Genomic DNA, 8,042 nt, shown 5'->3' on the forward strand with positions numbered 1-8,042 from the left:
TTATTATTATTATTATTATTATTATTATTATTATTATTATTATTATTATTATCAAGGGGGAGCGCTAAACTCTTAGGATTATGCAGCGCCTGTGGGGTGGATGTGGAAGGTATTCAGGCTTAATTCAGGGAACTGGAGCGCAGCTCCAATTCCCTAAATCAAGAGCCCCTCACCAGTATCAAGGAACCTTCCTTGAGGGGCACTTTCCCCACACAATATACGTTCACCTGTCCTCACAATCAATCTCATCCTTTCCTAATCTCTCCATCTATCGTGGGATATTTACTGTAAGATCATATTTTGATGTATATTTCATTACCTTTAAAAAATAAATTTTTGTCATTAATGGGTGTTTCAATTTACAATAAATGCTCAGTGCTTACGAAACAATAACCAGCTGGTACAAAGCATTGTTTCTCATCTGCCGGAGCACCAAGACTGTGTCCAGGTGGTTTTCATCTCGTCCTCCCACATGCACCAGCCAGCGAGCGATTTTTTTGGTTAGCTTAGTTATGAAATATATATGTATGTATACACGTATGTATGTATATTTATATGTATATATATATATATATATATATATATATATATATATATATATATATATATATATATATATATATATATATATATATATATATATATATATATATATATATATATATATATACATCATAAGTAAGCGCTAGACCCATAAGGGTCATATAGCACTGGGAAGATATACAATACTTCAACATACGTGGATAAGCGGAAATAAGTAACGGAATTACAAAACAGCTGTCCTGTTACTGTTGAGTCTTGTGCACAACTGAGTAAATTCTTCGTATCTGATCGACTGATCAGTTGTTAATGTTGATCCTTCACTTTGTACCAGCGGGAAATTAATCCTGATCCTTTTCCAAGAGTCGTTGCATTGCTGCGTAACTCAGATGTCAGAAGACTTCGGACACATACAGCCTAAAGCTGGTTGATTAAGTGTAATCTGGAATCCCTTAAAATTCGATGATTACAGCTATGGTATCGGTACATACCCCCATTGAAAGGCAGGGGCGCCACGAATACGCTAAGGGACACAAATGTGCGTCAGGGGCACAAGATTGTTCAACTGCCTCCTAACATATATAAGGGGGATTACTCATAGACCCCTGGCTGTCTTCAAGAAGGTGCTGGACAGGTACCTAAAATAACAAACAAAAAGTACAATACCGTGACTGGAACAATACACAAATAACTCGCACATAAAAGAGAGGAGCTTACGACGACGTTTAGGTCAGACTTGGACCATCTACAGAGTCGTCGTAAACTTACCTTCCCACAGACGGAAAACAAAAGAGCATCACATTCTTTAAATAAATCATTTATTACCCTCTTGCTTTCTTTTTTAAATATTTATTATTTATTATACAAAATATATACACTATAACGTTTTATTTCAAGCACTTAAACTCTAATATCAACCTTGACCTAAAACGCTTTCTTGATAGTTGTGACAGAACCCACAGGCATAACACCAGACACAAACATCTCTACGACATTCCCCGTGTCCGACTAAACATTTACAAAAATTCAATGTATGTCAAAGGCCCTAAAATCTGGAATACCCTACCTGAGAACTCTAGAACTGCAGACACATTCATCACCTTCAAAACTACCATTAGAAAACATCTTATCTCCCTGATACACCCTGTCAACTAACTACACGAATACCACCTGGTGGTTCACACTTACACTCACTCACTCATTTGACCATAAACAGAAATATTAATCTCAGTCTTAAAATAATGAATCCTGTGATACTCCAATACTGAAACTATGTACTGTGCCAAAACAAAAGCATTCACATTGCTAAACTCACAAACTAGTATTTAGTCACTTAGCCATAATACCAACTTACCTCATAATTTGTAATATTTTACAATTAAGAATAAAACTAAGTCTGCCCGAAAGGCCTAGCCACGCTAAGCGTTCTAGTGGTACACTCTGTAATCACAATTTTACTACATGTAAACCACACAATAACCAAATTTCTGTAAACTCAGCATTGTAATCCTTATAGAGAATAAACTTTGAATGAGTATGCATCCAACTTAAAATTATTTATAAATCATATAAACATAATTGTTACTGTTGATTGTCTGTGAGTGGTATCTAAGCTCTTTAACATGAGACTGATTAAGTTCCATTAAAGTAAAAAGCTAAACATACCTTGATAATAAATAGTATTTCAAATTATTATAAAATACTTAAATGTTACAAAATAAATAGTCATTTCAAGTATTAAAATACTAATCAATGTACATTAGCCAGAACTTTGGTGGTATCCACATGCCACATACCTGCTCAAAACGCATGTTGCCCTGGGTCGTGTAATTCATGGGTATCTAGGTGGTTGGCGATCTTGCTTCTTATAACCCTTTCAAAGACTTTTATGATGTGGGATGTTAGTGCTATAGGTGTGTAGTTCTTTGCAATTGCTTTACTGCCACCTTTGTAGAGTGGTGCAATGTCTGTTGTTTTTAGTGACTGTGGAATGACCCCTGTGTCCATGCTTCCACTCCATAGAATGCTGAAGGCACTTGACAGGGGGCTTCTTGCAGTTCTTGATGAACACGGAGTTCCATGAGTCTGGGCTTGGGGCAGAGTGCATGGGCACGTAATTTATTGCCTTTTTCAAAGTCTTGTGGTGTAAGGATAATATCAGAGATTTTTGAGATGACCAAATGTTGGGTCACGTTTATAAAGAATTCATCTGGATTGTCGACCATTAGTCTGGACACTGAGTCATATTGGGACTTTAGTATCTCACTCATTTCTTGGTAGTCATCGGTGTATGTCCCATCCCACCTAAGCAGGGGCCCGGTACTGGATGTTGTTTTTCCCTTAGATTTGGCATATATATATATATATATATATATATATATATATATATATATATATACATATATATATATATATATATATATATATATATATATATATCGGCAATGGGAACGCGACTCGACCCTAAGACCCTCAGTATTGCAGTGGCTCTGCGCCTTGCTGCCCCAATTCACACAGAATATATGTGTATTTGCGGCGAAGTCCAAGCAGACCAATACGGTCTACATGGTCTTAACTGTTCCAAAACCAAGGGCTGGCATGCAAGACACAATGAGGTCAACGACATCATTAAGAGAACCCTTGCTACAGCTGGATGCCCTGCCGAGAGGGAGCCACGATCACTTGCAGCAAACAATACCCACAACCCAGCAAACCACCCCGATGGGATCACCATCTATCCTTGGAAGAATGGCAAGCTCTTAGCATGGGACTATACCTGTGTGTCCACACTGGCTGACACCTATATCCATCACAGTGTGGGGCGACAGGGAGGAGCTGCTGACCACAGGGAGGAGTACAAGATCAGCAAGTACAGGGACATTAGCCAACAGTATCAATTTGTCCCAGTGGGATCAGAGACCTTGGGATCATGGGGAAAAAATGCCACACGTTTCCTTAAAGAATTGGGTTCCAGACTCATCGACACCACCACGGACCCAAGGGCAGCCACTTTCATGTTCCAGCGCCTCAGCATCGCCATCCAGAGGGGAAATGCTTGCTGCATACTTGGCTCACGTCCAGCCTCGGAGGAGCTGGAGGAAATTCATCATCTTTGATACATTGTTCCATTGTATTCGTGTTTATGTTTTTTTCTGTAAATGTATTTTGTTTATTAATAAATGTTCACATAGAATAAAAAATATATAGGGGGTGGTAGGAGAAGAAAATATTCAAACAGCTCCGGGGAGAACCTTGAGTTTTCTCTGAGGTACGTTTATTGTCTTTTCTGAGGATGAGGGTCCCCATTCCAGCTATAGAGGTGGTACTTCCCTATATTTTTTTTCTAATATATATATATATATATATACTTTTTCTCTTATGCCAAATCTAAGGGAAAACAACATCCAGTACCGGGCCCCTGCTTAGGTGGGATGGGACATATATATATATATATATATATATATATATATATATATATATATATATATATATATATATATATATATATATATATATATATATATATATATATATATATATACTTCAATTTCCTTTATGGCTTTATATATATATATATATATATATATATATATATATATATATATATATATATATATATATATATATATATATATATATATATATATATATATATGTATATATATATATGCAATAAGATCACAGTGAACAGGTGATTTCAAAATATGCATAACAACCACTCTGAAAGAATAGAGAAATTCCAAGCGCTTTCGTGACTACTCACATTATCAAGGAACTATGAAAGTGAAGCATCCAAGAAAGCTATATAATGGGTCCGGCCAGCACCTCACTATCAGATCCCACAACGGTTAAACACGTGACGCGCGGCGAGCCAACTTGGATAGGTCCTTTGCACAACTCACCCCCAAGCTATTCTACCCAAGAAAATTTAAAAATTATTTGTCCAGTGTATTATTAAATTCTTCCCAAATTCTATTAATTATAAATGGATCTAATTTATATAAACCAAAGGAAATATTCATATTATTGTCAAAACTGCTTTTTATGAAACAAGATTCAATTATATTCCTGTCGACCATGGACTTGCTTGATACTACTTTCTCAACTTTTTGAAAATCAATTGGATGGTTAAAATCTCTTACATGAATAAATAGAGCATTGGAATCTTGTCCAGTTCTAATGCTAAATTTATGTTGTTTTAATCTTAGTTCGAGATTTTTACCAGTTTGACCGTAATAAACTTTATCGCAAATTTTACAAGGAATCTTATAGACACATCCATCAGCATTTTGGGGGGAATTCTTTATCAAAAGTTTTTTTACTGTATCAAGATTTTTGAATACAACTTTAATATTAAAAGTCTTAAGAAGAGAAGGCATATCAACCAAGTTTTCATGGTAAGGGAGAACCAACATATTTTTAGTTGAATAAGGCTGGTTGCCCCTTTTTGGATTATAAAAAGTGTTTCTAGCAACTTTAAAAGATTTATCAATTACATTTCTTGGGTATTTTAAATCATTACCTATTTCATAAATTTTGGATATTTCCTCATCTATGAACTCAGGACTACAAATTCGTAAAGCTCTCAAAAACATTACCTGGAGTTTACCTGGAGAGAGTTTCGGGGGTCAACGCCCCCGCGGCCCGGTCTGTGACCAGGCCTCCTGGTGGATCAGCGCCTGATCAACCAGGCTGTTGCTGCTGGCAGACAGTTTGACTCTATCTTGATGCGAGGAATAATAGTGGACATAGGAACAGTTATTTGTAGGTTTTCTGTAAATTTTAAATTTGAATTTATTATTACCTTTAATAATTAAAACATCTAGAAAAGGCAATGAGTTATTTTCTTCAAACTCAACAGTAAAGTTTATAGAATGGGCTAAGCTATTTAATTTTCCAAGAAAATGGTGTATATCTACATTTTTGGGCATAAGACATAAAATATCATCAGCATATCTGAACCATTTAGCTCTATTAGGGAGGATTGTGTTAAGCAATCTTGTTTCAAAAAATTCCATGTATAGGTTACTAAGAACAGGTGAAAGAGGATTTCCCATTGCCATACCAAACTTCTGAGTGTAAAACTTATCATTAAATACAAATTTTGCATCAACAATACAAAGTTTAATAAGTTTAATGATAGTAGGAACTGGCAATGGTAAATCATAGTTAACGAGTTCTTCAGATAAGAAACTTAATAAATCATCAACAGGAACTTTCGTAAACAAGGAAGTAACATCAAAACTAACCATGTTAAAATCATTTAAGTCAGTCAAGGAGCTTAATTAATCAACCAAGTCTATGTTGTTTTTAACATTAAAGTTAGAAATTTTGCCAACAATAGGGCTCAAAATATCAACAAGCCATTTGGATAATTTATATGAAACTGATCCTATGGAGCTAATAATTTGTCTGACTGGATTCCCTGGTTTGTGTGTTTTTATTAGTCCATACATGTAAGGTAAAGATGGATTAGTGGAAGTAAATTGTTTGACTAATTCATCTTTGCCTTTCAGTAGAAGTTTTATTGTTTTATTGAAATTGCTGTTAACGGTTTCTAGGGGATTTTTTCTAAGTTTAGAATAGGTTTCAGTATCATCTAAGAGATTATTCATTTTTTCTTGGTAATCATTTTCTTTCATAATTACTATTGCATTTATTTTGTCTGCTTTAGTAAGGCGCAAATTTTTATTGTTATTAAGTGTATCATAAGACTTAAAGAATCTTTGAGGGCAATTGGGAATGTTTGGTTTTAACATAGAGCTATATACCATTCCTTTACTAATATTAATTTCATCAGAGGATAAATCAGAAAATTTTTCAAAGTTACAAAAGGCTTTTGCAATTTCAACATTATTAAGTTTTTTTGAAGTTGCAAAACTTAGGCCAAAACCTAGAGCGGCAGTTGTATGTTTGTCTAAAATTTCATCTGATAAGTTAATTACAAAATTGTTATTAGCATGCTTTGTCCAATCACTATTTTCAATTAAAATGTCTAATTTTCTTTGTAGTTTGTTCTTGAGTTCATTACAAATTCTTCTGAGTTTATTATAGCAATGATCCAACATACTGTGTTTCCATTCTGATGGAATGGCCTGATTAAAAGAGTATTTTTTGTTTCTCAATATTTTGAATGCTTCCTTCTCCTGTATTTTAGTTATTTCAATATGTTTCTGAAGAATAATTCTCATAAAATCATCAAAAGGACGATCTCTCATGTCAAGGAGTCTATTGGGTAAAAGAGACTCGGGCAGAACTTGTTCATTTAAAGAATTTTTTAAAAAATTAAGTCTAATTTTTAACTTGTGGGACTTGATCAGTGCAGAAGAAAACTGTGAAACAAAAGATATATGATTAGGAAAGCTTATCGAGAACATTCTGAAGAGTCGTGTGGTATCCATTAATGCAATAAGATCACAGTGAACAGGTGATTTCAAAATATGCAAAACAACCACTCTGAAAGAATAGAGAAATTCCAAGCGCTTTCGTGACTACTCACATTATCAAGGAACTATGAAAGTGAAGCATCCAAGGAAGCTATATAAGGGGTCCGGCCAGCACCTCACTATCAGATCCCACAACGGTTAAACACGTGACGCGCGGCGAGCCAACTTGGATAGGTCCTTTGCACAACTCACCCCCAAGCTATTCTACCCAAGAAAATTTAAAAATTATTTGTCCAGTGTATTATTAAATTCTTCCCAAATTCTATTAATTATAAATGGATCTAATTTATATAAACCAAAGGAAATATTCATATTATTGTCAAAACTGTTTTTTATGAAACAAGATTCAATTATATTCCTGTCGACCATGGACTTGCTTGATACTACTTTCTCAACTTTTTGAAAATCAATTGGATGGTTAAAATCTCTTACATGAATAAATAGAGCATTGGAATCTTGTCCAGTTCTAATGCTATATTTATGTTGTTTTAATCTTAGTTCGAGATTTTTACCAGTTTGACCGTAATAAACTTTATCGCAAATTTTACAAGGAATCTTATAGACACATCCATCAACATTTTGGGGGGAATTCTTTATCAAAAGTTTTTTTACTGTATCAAGATTTTTGAATACAACTTTAATATTAAAAGTCTTAAGAAGAGAAGGCATATCAACCAAGTTTTCATGGTAAGGGAGAACCAACATATTTTTAGTTGAATAAGGCTGGTTGCCCCTTTTTGGATTATAAAAAGTGTTTCTAGCAACTTTAAAAGATTTATCAATTACATTTCTTGGGTATTTTAAATCATTACCTATTTCCCAATTGCCCTCAAAGATTCTTTAAGTCTTATGATACACTTAATAACAATAAAAATTTGCGCCTTACTAAAGCAGACAAAATAAATGCAATAGTAATTATGAAAGAAAATGATTGCCAAGAAAAAATAAATAATCTCTTAGATGATACTGAAACCTATTCTAAACTTAGGAAAAATCCCCTAGAAACCGTTAACAGCAATTTCAATAAAACAATAAAACTTCTACTGAAAGGCAAAG

Source organism: Cherax quadricarinatus, chromosome 90, assembly GCF_038502225.1.
Source record: "Cherax quadricarinatus isolate ZL_2023a chromosome 90, ASM3850222v1, whole genome shotgun sequence".
NCBI classification, from domain to species: domain Eukaryota; kingdom Metazoa; phylum Arthropoda; class Malacostraca; order Decapoda; family Parastacidae; genus Cherax; species Cherax quadricarinatus.